The sequence below is a fragment of the Neofelis nebulosa genome, chromosome 10, assembly GCF_028018385.1.
Source record: "Neofelis nebulosa isolate mNeoNeb1 chromosome 10, mNeoNeb1.pri, whole genome shotgun sequence".
NCBI classification, from domain to species: domain Eukaryota; kingdom Metazoa; phylum Chordata; class Mammalia; order Carnivora; family Felidae; genus Neofelis; species Neofelis nebulosa.
This window is the reverse complement of record NC_080791.1, coordinates 13,978,454-14,002,268: the sequence shown is the minus strand read 5'-3', so window position 1 is coordinate 14,002,268 and position 23,815 is coordinate 13,978,454. Positions and strand designations below refer to the sequence as shown.

The following is a 23,815-nucleotide window of genomic DNA, read 5'->3' as shown; positions in this document are numbered from 1 at the left end:
GGTGCTTTGGTTCACCAGAATCACTATCAGAAAATTTTTCTTTCCTTTAATTTATTTTCACTTAAATGTTTATTGATTTATTTTGAGAGAGGGTGAGCACAAGCAGGGGAGGGGCAGAGAGAAAGGGAGAGAAAGAATCCCAAGCAGGCTCTGTGCTGTCAATGCAGAGCCCAACATGGGGCTACATCCCATGAACCATGAGATCATGACCTGAGCCGAAACCGAGAGTCGAACACTTAACCCACTAAGCCACCCAGGTGCCTGAGAAAGTTTTTATTAATGCTAATTTATGTCTGGCACTATGCTGGGCATTGTGGTTTCCACTGCCCTGGAGAGAGAATATTTGTGTGTGTGTGTGTGTGTGTGTGTGTGTGTGTATATGCACACATGTGTACACACACAGGCTTTGCTCACATCAAACAAACTTGTTATATGAACACCTGGGTTTACACTAATGATAAATTAGGGGATGATTATTCACTTTATAAAGATTCATGTTAGGATTCCCCTAGTGCGTTTATAATGTGATTCAATTTATACCGTATTCAGCCACTTCCTATTGTGTGAAGGGAGGCCCTCTCTGCATAAACAAGAGCATGTGTAGGCAGTATTTTGAGCATTATGGAAGGAAAGAATTAGAGATACTGAAGAGGTTTTTATTGCTGCTACAATGAGTAATACTAATGCCTGGGAACAAAGGTGACTGTGGATCACGATTTCTGTAGCCTCCGGAGCACTTCGGTACCCCTGGGGCCCAGCAAGAAGGCCAGCTCCCTGCTCACAGGTCTGACCTGGGATTAATGGGGACCCACGTGGGGGCTTCGAGTGGTCGGGGCCTGGGAGCCAGAAGCTCTGGCTTTGGTATCAGGTGTAACAAAGGAGAGATGGAGAGGATACAGTTACTTGGTTTATGTTTCTTGAGATCATTAGGTTTCGGGTGCCTGAGCTGAGGCCAGTCGGGGAGACTCTTAAGGAGGATAGAGGCCCCAGGGTAGCACAGGGTTCTGGCCAATGCTTAGCCCGTCTTCTACACCCTGTCCCTTACCCCAAGCCCTTTCCCCAGGGTCATGGATGGCGACCCACTTCTGAGTTTTCCTTGTCCATCTTGCTCTCTGGAAGCATTTTGCTGCGCCAGCCAAGCAGACGAGGAGCTCCTGTTTTGAGGCTCCCTGGTAGGCAAGCTGCACCCTCTCTCTTCAGCATCTTTTTCCGTCTCTTCAGCTCTCTGGAGTCATCACTAGTAGAGGAAGACAGAGAAGTCCAGGTTATGGAGCCACACTTTTTCAGGCAGGCAATGGAAAAGCATTAGGAATTTGTGGTCAGGGGAGTGATTTGGTAACAGGTGGGGTTCCTAAAGATCGTCTGACTGAGGCGGGTGTGGAATGCGGATGTGTGGGCGAGGCAGGGCTGTTGGAAGGCCGCTGAGAGGATAAGGTTTTCGGGGTGAGACGGCGGCGTATGGAATGGATGTGAGACCCAGTGAAGGATCCAGACCGGCAGGTTATTAGAGTGAGGGGAAGGGATGGGCCTTCAGATGCTGAAAGACCATCCCTGGCCCATTGTGTCTTCAGGAAAAGCATCTCCATTCCCTTTCCCTGGCCTCTCCCTTCATTCTTGGGCATGCCTCTGAGCCCTGGTCTTCTGAGCTGTGCCCAAGTAAGAGTCTGGCTTGCCACCACTGGATTATGACCCCCATTGACAAGTGAGACCTGGAACAGAAAGGACCGAGTCCACCCTGGAGTTTTCTGGGGCCCCCGTCTCTCTGCTCAAATCAAAACCCGTTCCTGCCATCAAGGGTCCCGAGGAGGGCTAGACAGCTGGCTCAGACCTGGGGATGCTTACCACTGAGCCCCACTCCCCCACATCGGGCATCTTCAAAGGAATCTTTGGTGTCGCCGACCAAGTCAGCAGGGGCTGGGAGGGAGCCTGGAGCTTTATTAACTAATCTCTGGTACTTGAGTAATTTATTATGTTTAAGCTGGTGCCATCAAGTCTCTCAGCAGTGCCCGCGTGCGCTGGGAAATAAATTAAAGGCTGTCCAGAGATACTTGGATCATCTGTGTGATTGCTGGGCTGGTGAGATGGAGGTTTAAGGCTCTCTCTTCTTGCAAATTGGAAATTAGGAATTAATAAGACAGCAGGCCAAAGAGCTGCTGTGGTTGTGGCTATTTGGCTGCAGGGCAAGGACTGGGGGAGGGAGGACTGCTGCCTGGGAGGGTGGGGTGGGCAGGAGCCGAACTGAGTCCGGCTAGGGTTGCCATGTGGTAGGCAATGCAGGGGGGCTTGTGCTGCTGGGAGAGGGGCCCTTCGTTGGCCTGTGCCTGTGGGGGCTTTTCTCTCCGGAGAAAGGCTAAGTGGGTAATGGAGAGAGCCTTAGCCTGGAAGCCGGATGAGTTTCTTGTGGCCCAGCCAGGCCTCTGGCCTGCTGTGTGATGTTGGGCAGACCCCTTCCTCATCTGGACTTCAGCCTCTCACCTGTCAGATGAGGTTGAACTCAGAGGTGACATATCCACTAGGCACATGATGTTTTAATTTCTCTTAAAGTCAGAAGAAAAACAATGAACTTCTGGGTTGAAGAAACTGCTTTAATCTAGAGTATGAGTACATTCATCCAAAGCGGTTGTAAAAGTGAATTTTTAGTATGAACCTTTTCGTGTGGGGAGGAAGGGGCTCCTGGAACTTCTCACGTAGCCTCTGTTAGACTAGCTGACCCCAAAGGCCCCTCCTGCCCTGACAGCCTCTGGTTTCCAGAACCTTCCAGAGCCATTGTCCGCTTTCGTTCTGGGTTGATCTTGGCTCTAGCTGGTGAGCTCTTTGAGAGGAGGGCTGCATTCAGCCACGTCTGTCTTCCCTGCTCTTGGAGCAGGAGCTTTGCATCCAGGGAAAGGGTCACCGTCTGAGTGGTGGCTGTGGTGGCTGGTGGTGGAATCAGGAGTGGAATCCAGGCCTGTGGGCTTTCTGCTTCCCGGCGCTGCTGCTTCCTTGCCGCCATCCAGGAAAGAGACAAGTGAGCTGGCCTAGGAGCCAGAACTACCTTCTCTCATGAGCCTCTCCGTGCAGCCTTGCCCATGAGCCCCTGCCTCGGCCCTTCAACCCAACCTCACCCCTGCCTTTTGCTTGTCTGCTCCCACCAACTCTTCCAGAAGGGAGCAGCGCAGGCTTCAGCAGTTGGCGCTGGGGGGCCAGCGGGCACCAGGCTGGGGGGCCCAGAGTGGGTCGGAACCCCCTCAAGAGCCCTGGCCTGTAGTTGGGTGGCCTCACCACCAGGTGGCAGGCTTGCTCTACACAGATGCCTTGGCTGGAGCATTTGCCTGGCGATGACTGGAGGTGTCAGAGGATGCCAAAGGAGCCCGCGGCTGGGGCTGTTGAGGCCAGCGTGGGCGGCTTCAGAAGCAGGGCTGAGGCCTCTCAAGTTGGCACTGGGCTCCCGCTGAGATCCTGGCTCCAAGGGCACCTGGGTCTCCTTGAAAGGGCCTCCAGGCTGATGTCAGGTAGCTGACCAGAGGGCGCCCCCTGGAGTAGGGAGGGCTGAGTTGCCTCCCTTTAGATCTGTGTACCTGTAAGGGTGGATGGGTGGGTGTGGTGGACAGAAATGCACCTGATATCTTCGGAGGCATTCCAAGGACTGTGGATCTGGAGAGAAAGGAACCTCCCCATCCCAGTACTTAGACTGTCCCTGCTCTGGACAGGGTGGCCTCAGTGATCCTGCACCTCTGTCCAACCCTCTGCCCAGTGTGGCCCAGACCCTTGGCACTCCAGCAAACTGGGTTCACCCCAGGGGGTGGCAGGTCCTAGGAGGCAGGGGTCAGAGCACGCTTGGGCCCAGGTTCTCTTTGCACCAGGAGAGAACAGGGAAAGATTCAAGCCTTGGTCTAGGGAGCACTAAGGGGAGGAGGTGAGAGTGAAGGACACAAGTGGGAGGTGGTCCCGGCGGCAGGGAAAGGGGAGCCAGCCTTAGCTTACTGGAGAGATGGGTAAGGGTCCAGGTCCAGGGAAGTGGGGGCACCCAGCCTCTCCTGGCACTGCTTTGTCTCACGGTTCTTCCAGGGCCTGGCAACCTCCTGGGACTCCTGAGTGGCATGCAATTGCTATGCACTGTCACCAGCCAGGCTCTGGTCCTTGCTCAGCTGCAGACTCACACCCTTCTGCCGGTGGCATCTTTGTGCCCGCCATTCAAATCAAAGGCCCAGAAGTAAACCCTGGACTTTACTATCCTCTCTCCCTCAGCTTGTCCGTGCTCCCCTGTGCTTGGGCCAGTGTCTGGTCCTGCCTCCAGCCCTTACCCTGAATCCTGGTCTCTGCTCCTGTTTCAGTACATGCCATGGCCTCTGTCCCTCCCTCCCCACTAGCATCCATGGTGCTGCAGGTCAGCTGGTCCCTGGACCCTTCCTCTGTGGGTGTTGTGTCTTCTCAGGACAGAAAGTATCAAGTGGGCCTTGATGGGGATGGAGTGTCAGTCATGGTGGGGCACACGTGCTCTGGGGTCCCAGGTCTCTCACTCTTAGAGTTCACAGGGACGACGAGTCTGAGCCAGGGCTTGAGAGAGACCAGGGGGAGGAAAACAGAGGCAGAGAGACAGGGGGCCGAGGCAGGCGTACTGTGGCCAACAGACAAAAGATACTGGTTTTGGGGGGGATGCAGGGAAAGACAGGAGGAAGGAGAGCAGAGGAGGAGGAGGAGGGGAACGAGAGACAGAACGAGAAAAAAAGAAGGGACAGAAGAACCAAAAAAAAAAAAAAAAACCCGAGAAGGATGGAAATGAGATACATTGCAAACCAAGGATGGAGGAAAACAAAAGAAAAAAAAAGAGAAAACACCCAAAAGACCGAAACGGATAAATACATAGACATATGCAAATATGTGCGTGTGCATGGGTGTGCACACACACACACACACACACGGACACACAAGCACACTTATTACTTCTGGCCACTCTCCTGGCCACTGGCTATTCCTCTCTCTGCATCTCCATTGCCTTGACCTGCCTCGGGTTCCTGAGAGGGGTTTAGGTCCCGGTGACGCCTCTCCCGTGATGTGCCCCCTGCCCATCCCTGAAGACCCCTCCACTGAGGCTAGATGCACAAAGGGGGCCAAAGTCTTCATACCTCACATGTGTCACCCAAAATTGGATCCAACTGCCTCTCTCTCTTCCTCTCTCTCCCTCCTAGTTTCCTTAGTAACTGACAGCTCCCCAGTGAATTCCAGACCCCGGGTGACAGACTGCTGTCACTGTCACACAAGCGCACTCTCTCTCTCCACTGCCCCTCCCCCCCCCCCACATGGATTCACAGACTTGGGCGGGGGTGTGAGGATGCCTGGGTAGGCTCAGGGGTAATTAAAACATGTACCATTTATTCCATAACAGGGAGCAGAACTTTAATTACTCACTCTGAGGGTGAGGGCGTGAGTGAGGAGGTGGCTATTGGGGGGTTTGGGGAGGGGGACTGGGGACGTGTCTGCCTTCCTTCTCTCCTTTCCATTTGCCCAACTTGGATGGGAGAGGTGGGAGGTGAGTTCCAGGAAGCAAGGGGGTGCTAAGTGCGTGTGGGGAGGGGAAGCCGAGGGTGAAACCTGATTGTGTTCATTAAGGCAACACAAAACTGGGAGCCGTAATAATAATTAAATTAATTATAAAAGCAATTTGCTTTTGGAAATTTGATTTGACAGCTTACTAGTGGCTGCACTGATCTAGCAGCTCTGGCTTAAAAATAGTCGGAACAAAAAACCAACTAGAAGAACCATCAGCTAATTTTAATTAGATGCCAGGATTGGTAAACAAAATTCCGCACCACCCTTTCATTGTGGCTGACTTCGATTTAAGGAGATGTCGGGATTGATTTTGGGAAAGGCAGGGGAAGGGAAGGTGCCTTTCGGAGAGCGGATGGAGGCTGGGGGTGGGGGGGCGAGCAGAGGTCTTCCCAGGGGGATGCTCCCTTCATCCCCACCCATCTGTGAATATTTGCTCAAAGGCCCTTCAGTGGTTCCTCACTGACTCAGAGAGTGACTTGGTGTGTGACCTTGGCAGAAGGCAGAAATGGCTCAGCTGTGTGACTGACTGTGTGTGTGTGTGTGTGTGTGCGTGCGTGCGTGTGTGTCTGTGTGTTGGAGAGGACATCACACTGACAGCATTCGCTGAGCCTAGAGGAACTGCCAAGAAGGAAGGAGACAGAAGACGTGCAGTGTTGGCTACACTCTCTGCCCCCCTACCTGGGTTCTAGAAAGCCTGAAGGTCTGAGGAAGCCGTATTCTGTATTCACTGTCCGGAAGCTTTGATGAAGACAGAAGAAGGGCTGGATTCTGGCACGGCAAGGCTGCTGCATCCTGGGGTTCTAAGGTCTCCAGGAACCACTGTGACCCCTGACCTCCCAAGGCCTACGTAGCCCCTGTCTTGTCTCCCCAGAAGTGCGCACATCCCTTGCCTCGGGAGCGTATTGTGTTCCTGCCTCACTGTGCTGTCACTGCAGGGTCCCCTGCTCCTCTTCCCTCCAGTGGGGCTTGATTCATCCCTGGGTCCCCCTACCTGGTCAGTGCCCAGCATGAAATGGCATCTAGGAAACCGCTGGAGCAAAGGACTGATTGTGACCTGTCTAGAGACCTTTTCTAGCTAGCATCTGATGGCCCACCCCCCTCTGTCTCCATCCCCTAAACCTGATACTGCCGCCCCCCCACTCGTTCCCCTCTGGTCTTCTGCAGATGAGGCACTCTCCTCGCCCCCTGGGTAATGGCTCTCACAAAGGTCACCGAAGATTTCCTCACTTTTTACCCATGGCTCCCTTCCCCATCCTCTTGTTCCCCACAGCACCTGCACATTTGACAACCCCAGGGCAGCTGTCCTCGGGGCCCGGCTCCTGCCCTGACCTCCCTGGGGTCACCTTCAGGGTGACATCATGATGACATCCCCAAATTTCCACTGAGGTGTGCTGGCTCAGGCTCCCAGTGTGGTAGGCACAGGTAGGGGAGAGCTGGTTGGGGCCCCACCCCCTGCGGCTCAGAGTTCAGTGCACAAAAGGGTCTTTTCTACCTCCCTCCTGCCCGCCCCCCACCCCTGCATTTTCCCAGCAGCTCCGTCCGGCCTCTTGTTTCTAACCACCCAACAGGCATTTCCACTTGAAGATCCCTGTGCTATCTCAGAAACAGTGTTTGAAACAAGGTTCTCCACCCTCTCCTGCACACCCCCAGACCTTTCTCCCAACAGCCCTGTTCTCTGAGGGTCGCCACATCTTCCCCACCACCCAGCTTTTCCCTAAGCCTTCGTGTCATTTCTTTAAATTCCCTCCTCTGTGTTCCCTGCACGCCTCGCCCCACCCTCTCTCCTGGGCCCAGGGTCCAACCTGCCCCTTTCCTGGCTGAGTGTGGTCCTCGCCCTCTGGACCCGCCCCTGGCCACCCTGATGATGTGGGAGCCCCTTGCTGTGGCCCGCAGGGGCTGCTCTTGTTTTCCTGCCATGGGCTCATCCGGCGCCAGGTGTAGCCTACGGGGCTTGATCCCGGCAGTATTTGGGGAGAGGCAGAGGGAGGGGAGGGTGGAGGAAGGGGAGGCCTCACGCCCCAGCATGCCTAGAAGCCCAGAGCCAGAGTGGCAGAGATGCAGCTAAGGAGGATTTGGACTCACGGTGTGGGGAGAACCGGCACTGTGGAGCAGGCGGGGCGGAGGCCCCCCAAAGAGGCTTCGGGCCTGGGGCTGAGCTGTGAGCAGGGACCTTTGGGGGATGAGGGCAGATTGGGGGGTGAAAAAGGAGGAAGTGGAGAACTGAGAAGACAAGGCACGAAGCCATGGTCTCTAGAGCAAAAAGTGGGACTTGTGCTCTGACAAGTCTCTGACATGCAGGGGGTACCTGGGAGTTAGGGGTGTGTGCTGATGCCGGGGGGGTGGGGTGGGGGGGCCTACCAGTTCCCGAGGCTGGCAGTGTGGGACAGGCCTCCCGTGCGGCTGCAGCCACCACCCCGAGTGTCCTGGCTCCAGGCGGGATATGCCACGTGTGAGTGTGTGAGAGAGTGTGCATGTGTGTGAGCGTGTGAGTGCTCTTTGAGTGTGTGTGTGTGTGTGTGAGTACACTTGTGTGGGTGTGGGAGTGTGTGTACGACAGTGTGAACATGGGTGTATGTATGTGTGTGAACGTGTATGTGTGAGTGCATCTGTGAATGTACGTATGTGTGTAAGTATGTATAAGACAGTATATGCGAATGTGTGTGTATGTGTGTGAGTGTGTGTATAAATGTGCATGTTTGAGTATGTGTGCATGTGTGTGAATTTGTGTGAGTATATGTAAGTGCATGTGTATGCGAGAATGTGTATGTATGTGTGTGTGTATGAGTGTGTAAATGTGCATCTATGTGTTTATGTATGTGTATTTTTGCATGAGTATGTGTACATGTGTATTTCTGTGTGTGTGCACGTAAGAGTGTATGTTTATGTGTGTGTAACTGTATGTGAGAGTATAAGTGTGCATACACGTGTAAGTGTGAATATGTAGGTGTGAGGGTATGTACATGTATGTAGGGGAATGTGTAAGTGTGTGTACACACGTGCACACAAGTGTGAGTGAATGTGTGTAAGTGCATGTGTGAATGTGTGAGAGTGTGTATGTATGCACATGTGTGCTAGGTATGAGTATCTGTGTAAATATGTGTGTATATATGTGAATGTGAGTGTTAGAGAGTGTGTATGTGTATGGAAGTGTGTGTGTGTGAATGTGTGAGGGTGTGTAAATGTGTGCGCGTGTGTGTATGAACGCGTGTGTGTATGTGCACATGTAAGTATGAATGTATGGAGGTTTGTCCATATGTGTGGGCATGTGTGCATGTGTGTGCACACAAGTGTAGAAGTGTGCATCCAGGTGCAAGTGTGAATGTGAGGGCGTGAAAGTATGTGTGGGAGTGTATATGTGCACACATAAGTGTATAAGTGCACACACATGTGTGAATGTGTGGGTGTGTAAGCATGTGTGTGTATGTGGGAGTGTGTGCACGTATGTATGTGTGCACATAAGTGTGAGTGTATGGGGGTTGTCTGTATGTGTGGAAATGTGTGCACACAGTGTATAAGTGTGCATGAACATAAGTGTGAATGTGTGCATGTGTGGAAGTGTGTGCACGTGTGTGTGCGCATGTGTGTGTAGGAGTGTGAGTGTGTGTGTAGTGCATGGGGTGGGAAGGTGAGGGAGAGAAGCCGAACGGTTCCAACCTTACTGGTTATGAGCTGTATGACTTTGGACAATCGCTTAATTTCTCTGAGCCTCAGTTGCATCATTTATGAAACGAAGATAATTAGAGTATCTCAAAAATTGTTGTGAGGATCAAAAGAAAGAATTTGTGAGAAGCCCCGAGCCAGGTTCCCAGACTTAACCCATGTTTAAGGAATGTTACATTGTGAGTGTTACTTACGCCAACCTTTCCTGTCGTCGACATTTTTCAGTCCTGTTCTTCCCTTCTTCCTAAGTGGCCGAGCCTGGCGTGGCAGGGCTGGAGGGACCTTACAGCTGATCTGGTCCAACCTCCTCACTTCATGGCTGGGGCCACGATGCCCAGATGAGGCAGGAGACTAGACCAGGGCTTCCCTAGAGTGGGTTCAGAGCTGAGGCTAGACTCGGGCCTCGGGACTCCCATACCAGTGCTTTCAGGTTAATACAGGTAGGAGTCCACGAAACAGAGGCTGCAGTAAGGACCAGCGTGTGGGGCAGAAGCCACGGCACCACCTCCTGGTACCCACGTCCTGGCATTGTCCGGGCAGCCTCCGCCTGGAGGGGTGAGATGCATCGCAGCACCGTGTGAGGTGCTCACAGTCACCTGTCTGAAAACACTTCGCATGTCTCTGGTGATGCCTGTGAGGGGAGACAAGGGTGCACTCTTGCCTCTTGCCTTGAAATCCCTCAACGCTCCAGTTAGACCACCAAGAAAACATCATCCACCCAGACCCTGCCCAGTCTCTGCCAGGAGAGAGGAACATAGGCTGGGCTCACCTGGAGACGGGTGAGCTCACCATCTGGTGTCTGGATCCTAGCAGAGGGTGAATCCTGTGTGATTTCGGACAGGGCATTTCACCTGTCTGGATCCCACATCCCTCATGTGTAAAAAGAGGAGGAGCAGAAAAGGTCTACTCGTCTGTGATTCTGAACCCAGCCAGTCCCCTTCCTCAGACCCGGCCAACCCTCTCCACTAGCCCTGGGTGGCATGGTACTTAGGTCGGGAGGACAGGGGGCCAAAAGCTCTGCATTCATTCCTCTGCAGAGAGCTGTGTTTATGAGTGAGGGTGGATGTGTCAGGGAGAAATGGAGAGCCAGAGCTGAAAGGAAGGGCAAGGACAGAAAAGGGCAAGCCCACGGCCACGTTACCAAGCAGACGCAGGTGGTCTCGGAAGGTGTGAGGCGAGTGGAGAGGACGCACTCTGACCTCTCGGCCCCTTGGTGATGCCGCATGGTTAGGCATTCCTGTTGCCTCTGTGGAGGAGGATGGAAGTCAAGGCATGGGCTGCAAGTGCACCGTAGGCATTCAGAGAAGCTACCAGAAAGAATTTTCAAAGACCAAAGGACCAGGGATCGAGGAACGCTCCTTCCCTGAGGGTGTTTGGGAAAATGCAGCTCTACATCCTTCTCCCCCGTTAGGTTTTGAGCGCCGCAAAAACTATGCATGCCTGAACATTCGAACAATTGCAGCTCTAGTGCCCCTGGAGGTTACCACCGTTCCTGTGCCCCCGACTTTACAAAGTATATTTGGACGTTAGTTAAATACATCTAGAACTTACCATGGGCCAGACACGGTGCCAGTTTTTTTTACATACATTATTTTATTTGAAACTGTGTATCCGCCCACACAAACACAGATTGTTTTTTAAATACACTGAGTGTATCGTTTTGTGGCTTACTTTTTTACTGACTGTGTCTTCGAGAGCTTTCATGGCAGTCTGTTTTTCCACTTCATTCTTTTTAATGGATATGTAGTATCCCACTGTGTGTCTGTACCACGGTGATTTCATAGATTGCCTCGTTCATGGATATTTATGAGTTTCCATTTTTTATTACTATAAACAATGCTGAATTGAACATCCTTATGCATTTGTCTTTTTGCAGGATAAGTAAGGCTTTTATAGCATAATCCTTTAAATGGAACTCCGGATCAGAAGGCAGGTATATTTCTTAGCCTGTGAGATCCTTGCTTCTCTGCCTTGAGCTTTAGGTGCTGGGGTTTGTCTGGGGTTTGTCACGGTCACCAACAGAGCGGTCAAGAGTATTCCCGTCAAGGGACCAGGAGGCGGCTCCATGGAGCCAGAAGTAGCTTCTTTGCTGGAGGAACTTTTGATAACTGTATCTGGAGGGCAACCTAAGGACAAGGGATAATCCACAATTAGTTTTGTCTTTGTTTGGAATTCATAAAATGATTAGATTTTCAAAGGAGATTGACCTACCCTTAGATGCTTGAATTTGACTGAGATTAAAAGGGTTTATTTGCATCCCGTGAGAGCATCCCTGAAGTAGTCCCATGCCATGCTGGGGAAAGGGAGTGTTGTGGTATAGACCAGCCCCACACAGAACGGTGACCCATGTGGGTGTCGTGAGGGCAGAGACATATTTGTGTTTATGGCTGGACCTCCAGTGCCTGGAACAGAGTCTGGCACCACAGTGGGTGCTCATTGCATATTTACTGAATACGTTCAAAGGCTTTGGAGGCAATAAAAAGTAACTGGGAACCCAGACTCTCAATTCAGACACAGACCTCACAGACTAGCTGTGCAATTTTTTGAGTTTCTCTCTTAACCTCAGTTGGCATATCTGTGAAATGGGTATAGTAATATTTCCTAATACTACCAGCCTCCAGGGATTGTTAGGATTGTATAAGAAAAGTTATTAATACTATTCACTATTTTAATGATAATGAACACTTAATTTTGCAGTTTTTCCTTCTTAAATTTTTTCTAACCTCTGTCCCAGCTCGTTTCACTTGAACATTGGAACTGTCCTCTACTTTCTTCCGTCTGTTGGGCACCAAGTTCAGAGTGTTGTATTCTTTAGACCAGCGGAGGTATGAAGCCATGGGCAGGGTGCTGGGGTGAGGGAACACCATCTGCTTTCTGCAGAACATCCTTTGCTCCTCCCCGCCACACTTCCTTGTCCCTCCTGTCCTGCTCCTTCGTGAGTCCCCTTTGCTCTGATTTCAGACTGCCTGGGGCCTCCTTCAGGCCCAGAACCTATTGACTCTGCTCCTTACTTGATAGGCCCTGATTCTGCTTATGGGTCCTAGAGACCCCAGTTGGCATTGATCAATCCAAGCAATCTGTGAGCAGGACGGGATGACTCCTCCAAATTCAGTCTAGAAAACAGGGAGGAGGCGGAGGAGAGAGTCACCAATGCTGAGTACCTACTGTGTGCCAGGCACTGGCCTCGGAGGGTTCACTTGTGACCGTTACAACCTGGTTCACCGTCCGAGGTGTCAACATGACAAGAAGGGCAGGTCTCTGAGAGTCTAGGTCACAAAACCAAGGTTACACAGCTGGGAAGTGTCAGAGCCAAGGGTGTGACCAGGTGTTCTGGGGTGCAGGGGTTTGCCCCCTGCGGCTCTGCTTTGTCAGGCACCCCCTCTTTCAGCCTTGGCTGTCTTACTTTGGCAGCCCATCATCCAGAGCTGTGCGTGACCCTGGAAGAAGAGAGGCTGAAATCTTATATAATTACCCAAATCATGGCTCCTAAATGGTCTCTGATTACAGCACTAAAGCCCCTTTCTGCAGTGCAGCCCCAGTTCTCCTGAATAGAGCTGCGGCCACTTTGTGCGGGATTTTTTTCTTTTAAAGTGAAAGAGATGGCTTATCCCCATGCAAAGTAGGTCAGAACCTTAGCAAAGATCTTTTCAAACACTTGGCTTTTTTGAAGTCCCGCTACGAAACTCCTTTTGTTTCTCCTGCCTTTGCCTCTTTCCTCCCACCCTTCTCCTTTTTCCAAAAGGCTCAACGACATCAAATGGCTCTAACCGACAGCGACAGTGAGCGCTGCACGCGATAAGCTCAATTATAAATAATGCCCGGGCCCGGCCAGCCCAGCTGGGCCGAGAGTGCCCACCGCGGCCGGGCTGCCTCGGTCCCGCGCCTCCCACACCCAGGCCACCTTTACAACATCGTGGGCACCTGGCTGATCTGCCAGAAAAACATGTGCCCTTGTCCTTGGTCCCACCATCTCAGGCGAGACAGGAGTGGACTGGGATCGCACCCAGGCCTGGGAGCCATTGGCTTGAGTCTGTGGTGCTCATTATTAATCCAAACTTGCAAAAGGTTTTTGCTCCAGCGGGAAATCAATGCAGCTGGAACAGTGTGGTGCTTTGCCTAATGGCCTGCTATCTTGGGGGTTATTTCTCTGCCATTTGTTCTTGCTTGCCAAGTCCCCCAGGCCCACCCTCAGCAACTGTAGGTAGAACTCAGTTGCATAGGCATTAAGGATGCTTTTCGGCAGGTCCGTGTTTACAGAGGTGGCCACACCCAGGAGCACCTGAGAGCCTTACCCCACTCTTGATGGGCAGGTTGGGTGAGGAGGCACTTCTGGCCCCAGAAAACCAGGCTTCCGCAGCTGAATGAGATGCTTGTTGGCACTGAGAATTGCAGGGCTCAGGAGTGATGGCTCAGGGGCTGGAGCCCATGTCTGCTGATGTTGAAGCTCTCTCCGCTCCTCAAACCCCATGACTTTGAAACGGAGGGGTGTGTGTGTGTGAGCGAGCGTGTGTGTGTAAACATGCACACCTGTGCGTGTGTCCTTACTGAGGAAGAGACTAATGAGAGAGATAAATTTGCCCCTTGCATGTGATGATGGTGCCTTCCGGGAGTTCAGTGGGATGCCCACCCAAGAAATGTCTCCCTGCACCTATATTCTGTCTTCTCTGGACCTGGCAGGAAAGAGTCCTCCCTCATCTGCTCTCCCTGTCACCTCTCTCCTGTCATTCTCAGTCTTTATCCAAAAGACAAGTAATTTTCCCAGAAGGTTGGTGTCTTCAGAGGTACTGACGAGGGGCATTGCTGTAGGCACCGCAGGGGAGGTGTGGCAGGGGGCGGGGGCAGGCTTAGGGACGATTCTTTCATTCAGTGAGTAGTCATTTAGGACCTACCATCTTCCAAGATGCTTCTAGGTGCTGAGAACAAAACAGGTAACCCCCCAGCCTTCATGGTATGTGCATTCAAGTGAGGGACACAGACAGTAAACTGCATGAATGGGTAAGTAGAGGTGGTCGTAAAAGCTAAGGCAAAGTAAAGCAGGAAAGAGGGGCCGGGAGTGTTGGAGAGGCTGCAGTTTTAGATAGGGTAACCAAGAAGGCTCACTGAGAACATAATGTTGAAATACAGGCCTGAGGGAGTGAGGTATGAAGACATCTGAGGAAAGCATTCTGCCCAGAGGAAATAGCAAGTGCAAAGGCCCTGAGGCCCCAAAGCACTGATCTGTATGAGGAGTAAAAAGGAGATGCTGCAACTTGATCAGGGCAAGTGAGAGGCAACGTACCAAGGGATCACAGAAAGGTAATGGGCGGGAGGGGTGTGTTTGTAGATTTTATAGGGCATTGATGTAAGAACTTTGGCTTTTATCATGAGTGAGATGGGAGCCATTGTAAGACCTGAGTAGAGAACTGTCAGGATCTGACTGACACTTTAGTAGCAAGTGCCCCCTCCCCTACTCGCCCCCCCCGCCCCCACCGCCCCAGTTTACTGCTCTTTGCTCAGGAGCTAGAGGGGGTTGGGCCAGACTGGAGGAGAAGTTGTGCCCTTTTTTGCCGTAGGAGAAGGCAAGGAAAGAGGAAGAGTGTTCGGACTGGACAGGGAGACTTTGCCTGTCAGGTGATCCTGGGGCTTTTGGAGGCAGAGTCCACTTGCTGCTGCAAGGATTCTGGCAGTCTGGGGACTGGACAGCTCCAGGCTGGACCCCATCTCTCCCAAGATGTTCAAGCGCACGTACATCTGTGTGCAGCCCTTCTCTTCATTTTCCCACCCTTCGGGGTGTCCGGCTTCAATCCTTCCTGTGGGCTCTCTAATGACTGTGAGATGAGGTATTGCACACAGCAGAGAAGCCAGCAGTGTGGGCAGGTCTGAAGATGCTGGATTTCTCACCTCTCCCGCCTGCTCCCTCTTGGTGCCACCTCTCCCCCTCCCCTCTTCTCACCCCTTTGCAGAAGAGAACGACAATGCATGTGTGAAGATTGCTTGCTGGCTGGAGATGCTCTCGTTCTCCTCCCTTCCCTGCTCAGAAACAACCAACCGCCTTCCTTTCCACATCCCCAGCCCTGTCTGTTTCAGGGTATCCTGGCACCGCCATCCCTCTTCTAATGTTTCCCCCTCCACCATTCAGAGGATTCCCCGGGCCCTTTTATACTCGGTCAGAATTCCCTGGGCTGCTAAGTGGGGACTAGCTGCTTGGGAGGCTTGATCCATGATGCACCTGTTGAGTGGGGATGGCGTTGAAAGCCTCCTGGTGTACCCAACTTGCATTATTTACCCCAATATAAATTGTCTTGAAGACAATTGTAAAGGTTGTTGGCATTTCAGAACTCCAAAGTGAATGAATTCAAAGATACCAACTTACACTCATACACTTGGCTCTGAGCTGGCCTCTCTATTTGGGTAGGAGAAGGGGGCCAACCCTAGGTTTCCTGTTGGTCCCTCCATCCCCCTTTCTTTCCTGCGAATGTCCCATTGTAGACTTCCAGGCCCAGGCTTCTCCTTTCTTCTCTCAGGAGGCCAGTCACCATGGAAGGACAGGCTTAGCAGCTTCCTTTCAGGGCAGGGTGGGGTTTATTTGTCTGTGTAAATTGCCTCTTTCTTTTTGTAAGAGAACAAGGAGAGAAAATGAAACACTTTTGCCACCTCCTCGTTAGCTCGGAGTCCCAGGTGAGCTGGGGAACTCACAGCTCCTTTTGTGTGGCTGGCGGCCTGGAGCGTCTCCATGGTGATGCCTTGAAGCCTCTCAGAGCTGGGGACCAGCCTCTCTCAGCAGCATCCCCGAGCCGCCAGCATCAGGGAGAGGCAGGGAAGAGGGGCCTGTGGGATCCAGGGAGGACAAGGTTGGGTCTGTCCAGGTCCTGGCAGTGGGTTCCTGCCCCTCTGCTTCTCCAAGGCCAGCCACAGCGTTGGAACCTGGGATCCAATCTAAGAACACAGCCATAGTGTGTGACATCCGTGGTCTTCTAGAACCTGGTTTCATGCTCCCGATCCCGGTTTGTCTCCTGTGGCTCCTCGACACAGGGGTGCTATTTGAGCCCCGCCTGGTCTCTTCACTCCCCTCTAAAACAGCATTTACTTCTGCTGCTGCGCACTGGCTCCAGCCATTGCCTCTTGTCTGGGACCTTTCCCTCAGTATTTCTCTGACTTGGTTCCAGAGCCTCCTTCTTTTAGAAGCCTTCCTTGATTAAGACCTGAGCCCTTGGAGCTCTGCCCCTCTTCTAAAACCAGACACCCACTGCCTCTCTGGGTCTCATTTTCTCCTGCAAACACATAATGTCTCAAGTTATTAATTCACTTGCATGTGAGGGGCAGGTGGTACAGTGGGGAAGGCCAGGAGTAACAGACACCTGCCCCTCACATGCAAGGTGAGTAACAGGTGTCTGTTACTCCTGGCCTTGAATCGTGGTTCTGGCAGTTGGTAATTTGCTCTCATAGGATGAGTACACTTAGCAGTCGTCTCCCAGAGCTGGTGAGGGACCTATGAGTCTCAGTTTCTTCACCTGGAAAATGGGAATCCTAGCAATTCCCCACAGACTTGTGGGGATTAAATCAATTGTTGTAAGTGAAGGTGCAGGTGCTGGCAGGGGGTCTGGTGAGCAGCAGGTACAGCCCCTGCCCTCTGCCTCCCTCCCCACCGCCAGTTTCGATGCTACCCTTTGCTCCCCAGTACCCCGAATTTCCCCCCTTGTAGTCCTTTCTTTGCACATGCCTCTAATTAGTGATTTATTGGTTGTACTGATGTACCCGATGTTTCTTTTGGGGGGCTTGTAGGCGATGGGCTTAGTCTGATACGTCCATCACTGTCTCCCTGTGCTTAGCACAGAATCTGGACAAGGAGGTGCTCAAGTAACATTTGCTGACTGACTGACCATCTGAATGTAGATTAGGGCCCCTCCACCATTAGACCTAGAATGCTCTGTTTTTTACTGCTTTGAATCTCCATGGAGCCTTGCATATGGTAGGTGTTCTGTAAGTGGCTCATTAGAGAACAGTCCTTGGCTGAACGTTTTGCCATTCAGGAATGAGTGACCACAGAAAGACTCTCCTGGGTGATTCTAGGAACGGAAGAGGGGCCCCTTCTGTAGAATGGCTGAGAGGGGTGGTGATCTGCGGCTTGAAGGCAGAGGGGCAGACCAAACAAATCCCTCAGTGTCCCTTCTAATCCTGGAGTTTACGGTCTGCAGAAGCTGGAAGCACTTTGTTCCAGAATATATTAGCCCCAGAGAGACCACACCCTTGGGACCAGATAAAGGAGATGGGGCCTTGTGCTCTGGGAGAGCTGGGCTAGTAGGCTGATTGGTTAGAGCTAATTCCCATGAGCATTGCTGAAGTTGGGACAAACTCAATTTTAAGTTAAGTGGAAATATTTTTATTTGAGTTAATGTACATTGGATCTGGTAAACACACAGAGTATATTACTACGCACTCTGGAAATGTGCAGTCCGATCAGCAAACAGATTAGTTTTAAGTGAAAAGACACTGGCAGGCGCTTAAATTCATTGACTTGTTGAGAACGTCTAGATTTGGATACAAACGCACTGGAACGCTACATCAGTTTGGTGTCTCAGCCCATCCGCACGGAGAAGCTATTGATTTTAGTTGATATGCATTGATTCCCAGAAAACAGGACGGCTTTTGAAAATGAACTTCCAGTAATTTCAGGGAGAAGCTGGTGCGTTTGTCTCCACGCGAGGCTGACTTGTTTTGTTAAACGTGTCTCCACGCCTCGAAGGAACAGAGCAGCAGACAAATATCTTCGTATGAATTAAAATGCATTGATTCTTGGAGGGAAATGATGGTCTCTGTTAAAAGCTTTTTTGGAGATGTTAGCACCCCTTCCTCCCTGCCTTCTGCTCTCCCCGAAACGGCGGCAGTGTTCAGAGCCCATCTGAAGTTGGAGGTGGTGGCGGGTGGGCGGGGTGAGGGAAGGGGGCAGGGAGTGTGAGCAGGAAGCTGCTGCTCTCCAGGGAAAGGAGCGTCACAAGGGTTCAACGTTGTTGGTCTCATAAGCAGACAGAGACAGGTGCCCACGTAGGAGCTGAGGGAAGGTGAAACAAGGGTCCCGTTGATGAAGAAAACAGTGATGAAGACAAAGGAGTCCTGGGGTCAGGTGTGGGATGCAGAAATGAGGGTGCGTGTGCGGTTTCCATCTCTTGGTCAATGGCCTCTCTGTGTCAGAGGGGAAATGAGTCGACGATGATCGTGGAAACCACGCGGGAGTGAGTTTTCTCACGTTCCTACCTTCTGAATGAGCTGGACGTGAACCAGAGGTGTAATTTAGGCATTTCTCACCCTCATTAATGAATAGCTCCCATGGGGTGTGCAGACAGCACGGCTGGAAAAATGATTCCAGGAGCCAGGAAGGAAGCAATTGGCCCGGAACTTATTTTTCATGTGCTACGACTCCCCTGGATCTTTCTGGATCAGAGCCACTTGGGACAAGTTTGAGGGTTGATCATGGACTTAACTCCTCCTTAGCCCCCAGAGATACCTTGGGTGGGTGATTAAATCCATTTGGCGGCTGTGTGTTGGGTGGGGTAGAAAGCGTTGACCAGTTGTCCAGGTAAGTGGCTATGGACCTATGGTCCTTGAGTCTCTCCCTTCACTCTCTTCCACTCCACCTCTTCACTCTCTGCCAGTTGCCCCTCCCCACTCTGCTTTGGAACGGGGATTGCCTAGCCTGGGAAGCAGAGGATCAAAGCGCTGGAAGGGATTTTTAGAATCTTTCAGTCCAACCCCCATCTGAAGCTTTATCTTCTTGCCCCTGCAACATCCTTTGCCAAATGTGGTATTGGCTTAAACGCCTCTGACCGTGCACCGTACATCATCTCCCATGTGTCTTTTTCAAATAGTTCCACTCAATGCCAAGTGCCCCCAGCCCCTAGCCTGCCAACACCAACACCGAACTTAAATGAGCCTCAGCCTGGTGGCTGGGGTTCTGTCCTCTGGGGTAGCACATAGGCTGTTTTATTCTTTTCCTGCATGAATGTCTTTAGACATTTGAAGATAGTTACAATGTCCCCATCAAAGCTTCCTTTCTCCAAGCAAAACACCCTGGGTTCTTCAACTATTTCTATTATGGCATGATTTTGGGTCTCTCCACCATATGCAGAAACAGCTACATAATGTGTATGAGCCCCCAGTACAAAATGAAAATGCGGAGCCCTTTGTTTGAAAATTATTAGGAATTTCAAGATGACATTAGGACCCTTCTGAGTGACTGTACCGGTTGCACACCCATAAGGCAGCCCTGACCATAGGGGACCTCTTTTCCCAGATGTCAGTCTGCAGTGTCCTTCTAAGTGATGTTCCAGGGTTAGCCTGCCCAGAAGCAGAGTGACAGTCACTTTTTTTTCTGAATGTATCCATTAGTGTTATCGAAGCAATTGATGATCACATTAACTTTACTGGCAGTCAGAGCATCCAGGTGAGTCATACCCAGCTTAGCGTCCCCTGTAAAGTCTGGGTTTGATTCGTATCCACAGGGGCCGACCTCCCTCCCTCACTTTTGTGCAGTTGCAAGAATCTGCAGCAGTGAACTTTGCTCTGCCCGTAGGACCCATCTTGGTGCTTAACCATATTGTTGTCTTTAGGCCATTTCTCACTCATTCAGTCCATAGAGAAACATTTACCAAGCGCCCCCTGTGTGCTAGGACAGTGACAGGAGTTAGGATCCAACGTCGAATCAAAGCTGACCTTGAGCTTAAGGAGCTTTAGTTTAGAAAAGGTATTTAAGCAATAATTACACAAAAATGTACAAATTCCTGCAACAGGGATGTACCGTGGGAGTGGAGAAGATGGGAAGTCATGGAGGGCTTCAAAGAGGCAGCATTTGAGATGGCTCCTGAAGGGTGAGCAGAGGTTTGGCACGTGGGAAGGGGAGGAGGGAAAACCCAGTTCCTTGGCCTGGTTGCCTGCCCAGATGTTCCGCCTCATTTCTTTTGGCCATCCTTCTAAGGCAGCACCAAGGAACTTGGCTCTTGTGGCTTCCCCCGCCCCCCCACCTGGTTGCCACAGCCCGTTCCATCTCTGGGCCTTTCAGGCAGACCCCATGCCGTGATGAGAAGACATTGCTGAAGTTTTTGCTGCAGTTTTAATTTCTTGACATCATCTGGGTGCGTTGGGAAAAATGAGATCTAATAATGAATGATTACAACTCTCAAGTTAAGTCTAGTTGGTTGACTAATCAATTTGGTTAAGTGAAAATCCATAGCAAATGAGTCGACCGCAGTATGACATTTCTCCATCCAATTTAAATTAAAATCACCAACCATAATAATTTCACAATTACTCAGGGAGGGCACACTGGAGACTTGACCCCCGGAGCAGAGAAATTGCAAATGCCGCAGAGAATGGGCTAAGAGTGGGGTGATGAGGAAGTCACTTGAGCTGAACTCTGCTTGAACTGCTCAGCCTCGTCAGCTCACGGAGGTGGGGGGGCCGCAAAGGATGCTGAGCGGCACTTTTATATTCTTGGGTGCAGCCCTGCTCCTCCTCCCCAGGGAGGTAGGAGTTTGTAGCCTCCTGACTAGAAAGCCCACAGGGAGCTCCTCCAAGAGAGAAGGGTCTCTCTCCTCCAGAGAAGATGGTGGGGAGAGAAGTGGGTGTTGTCTTTTGCATGTTAAATTCTCCCAAATTTAGACTATAAATTGCTGGACAGTGGATTCCATGTCTGTTTATCTTAAGAGTGCTAAGTGGGTGTAACAGGCAATTAATAGGTTTTTGGTAATGAGGGTGAGGATGACAGAGGAAAGGAAAGGATTAGATTCTATCTAATATGATAAACGTTTATTTGCCGGATGTCCCCTCTGTACCAGGCACGGTATTAGGCACCATGCAGTGAGAGATGTAGCGCTTAAACACAGAGCGCTGCCTTCCAGGAGTTCGTAGCCTCTTGTGTAGCCTGAGAGATAAACAGCAGATAGGAATACAAGGAGGAATGTCAGTAACATGTAGTAAGGAACTTGAAAGATAAGAATGTTTTGGATCAGGGAACTTCATGCAAACATTTTTGTCTGCCAGTTACACCATCTGTAAGAGGCATTTATTTAGTAACAGTGCTAGCTCACAAAGTGGTCAAATGAGTGAGGTGGCTGATACTGCCAGCGGTCCCTCAGTTGTTTTTCTCTCCTTCTACAGCATAAAACTTCCAAATGTCGGGTGAACATGTGGCTGCCTGGAGTCAAGACTACATTTCCCAGGACTCTTTGCTCCTGTGGTCACATGATGAGGCCAGGCCAATGGAATGCAAGTTCAGGCAGCTTCTAGGAAGTGCTCTTAAAGGGAGGGATCAGGTTCTCCTCTTGCTCTTACTTCTGTCCTGCTGGCAGGAATCCAGGCGTAGTGGATAGAGCTGGAACGGTCACCCTGGAACATAAAGTGACTTTGGAAGTGGAGGCCACGCAGGCAGAGCAACAAGATAGAAGGAGCCTGGGTTCTGAACACGGTGATGTGCCTACTAGCCCTGGACAGCTGACCTCGGGAGCAGAAAACAAACGTCTGTCTTACTTAAACCATTCTTATTTTGGGTTAACCGTCACTCCAGGCTGAGCCCAATTCTAATAAATTCAAGTGAATTGGTCCACGTAAAGCACTCTGCATAGTGCTTAGCATATAATAAAGGCTTAAGAACCGGTGGCTCATATTAGTGTTTTCGGTCCTTACTCTAAAGAAAACAGGAGACAAGGTGCCCACTGAGCTGCAGGGTGCCTGCCTTATTTCTACATGGGGACTCTTGGCTGAGACGCTCAGCCTTCAGTGTCATGGTCGAGGCCGAGCTCTGCAGCCCCTCCTCCTCCCACAGTCCACTCTTCTTATACTCTTAGCTTACTACCCCCGTCTCCTAACTTAAATCGTGCTGTCACCAGCTCAGCCATTACTTATAGGAGAGGCAATAGCAGCAGCCCAGGAGAAGTATGGGCAGAGAGTCAGGTCCTATGGATCAATTTGTAATTTTTCTTGTGGCGGCGAGAGGAGCGTGAGCGATGTATGCACTAAATCCCCAGCGTGGCAGCAGCGTGGCAGCACGTCTTGGCTTGAATTATTTATCTTTGCGTGGGTCGGGGGCCCTGGAAGGAGAGGGGAGACGCCAGGTGCATATAAGTGCTACCCGGCTTAGGCGGTCATGGGGGTGGGGGCAGTGGCGGTCTGGCAAGGATGTGGGTCCTGAACACCTTGCCGTAAGAGAGGACGCAGCAGTTGTCTGTGTAGGTGGGCCAAGACGCTTTCAGTTTCTGGGCAGACAAGAGTCAGCAAGTCACCCTTTTGCATTGCTGGGAAACTTAAGTAGAAAAATGGCAAAGCTGTTGGCCCAGAAGTAACAATTGGCTCTTTGCCTGTTATTGGCTGTGTATATTGAGAAAGTACAAGTACATATTCTATTCCCTTTGGAGAAGGGAGAGGATAAGGGGATGTGGGGGCTCTCCTGTCTGTGGGGGCAGGATCATAGTTATTAGAAGTCGTGTCACTTAGCAGGAGGTGTGAGTTTGATAGACATTACTCGTGTTCACCAATATTTCAAAATCTCTTCCCTTTCCTGTTCACGTGGAGGGGTTAACCAGTCTTGTGGGACTAGTTCTGGATAATAGAGTATAGCCAGAAATAATGTGCGATCACTTAAGAGGTGGCGTGTATTTCTCTCTCTCTCTCTCTCTCTCTCTCTCTCTCTCTCTCTCTCTCCTCTCTCCCTCCCTCCCTCCCTCCCTCCCTCCCTCCCTCCCTCCCCCTCTTTAGAAAGATCAGAGATGGTGATGTCACAATCTGGTGGAACCAGCAGTCTGGTCCCCAGATGAGTATGTCATAGCCCATACCCAACAGCACTGGGTGTGTGAATGAGTGCCAAGGAAATTGGTTGTCTTAAGTGACTGAGATTTTGGAATTCACGGTAACCGAGCACAGTCTCACTGATGCTGATAAATGATGCTCAAATCAAAGGGGTGGGCGGGTCCTGTAGCTTCAGCAGGAAGCCAAGGTTAGCAAACCAGAAGCTGGAGTCTGGATGGGTCACTACATCTTTGTGCACGTGGCTTGGGCAGAGAAAAAGCCAATAATGAGTGCCCATACATGGAACTAGGGATGAGTGGGGCCGGAGTGATATGGATGGTAGCAGGGTCAGTTGGTAAGATCTGAGAATGTACCTGGGACGGATGCCACTGTCACTCTAACATTCTGCTGCAAAAAGGTCCCAGAGGGCAGGCTGTGTTTAAGATCTTCACACCAGGGGATCAATTCCAGAACCTTCCCCAGATCTTACGGACTGAATTGTGTCCCTTTTCACCAAATTCATATGTTGAAGTCCTGACCCCCACTGTGACTGTATTTGGAGATAGGACCTTTGGGGGAATTAATTAATGTGAAATGACATCATAAGGGTGGGGCCCTAATCCAATAAGACTGATATTCTTATACGAAGAGGAAGAGAGACCAGAGATCTCTGTCTCTGCACAGGCACACAGAGAAGAGCTGTGTGAGGACACAGTGAGAAGGCAGCCATTTGCAAGCCAGGAAGAGAGCTCTCCATAGCAACTAACCCTAATGGCACCTTGATCTTGGACTCCCAGCATCTAGAACTGTAAGAAAACGAATTTCTGTTTAAGCCACCCAGTCTGTGGTATTTTGTTATGGCAGCCCGAGCTGA

At 51.1% G+C, this 23,815-nt stretch overlaps 2 long non-coding RNA genes across 2 annotated transcripts in view; one reads left to right on the top strand and one right to left on the bottom strand.

Annotated features, from left to right (window-relative positions):
• LOC131486845 (uncharacterized) overlaps positions 1-23,815 on the top strand; it is a 162,488-nt gene that overhangs the window by 76,762 nt on the left and 61,911 nt on the right. The gene's annotated exons all lie outside the window — the stretch shown is intronic.
• LOC131486844 (uncharacterized) lies at positions 10,987-16,153 on the bottom strand. The gene is made up of 2 exons (XR_009249488.1): positions 15,542-16,153; positions 10,987-11,315 (listed from the first exon to the last, which is right to left on the bottom strand). It is a non-coding gene; the product is annotated as an uncharacterized LOC131486844 (long non-coding RNA).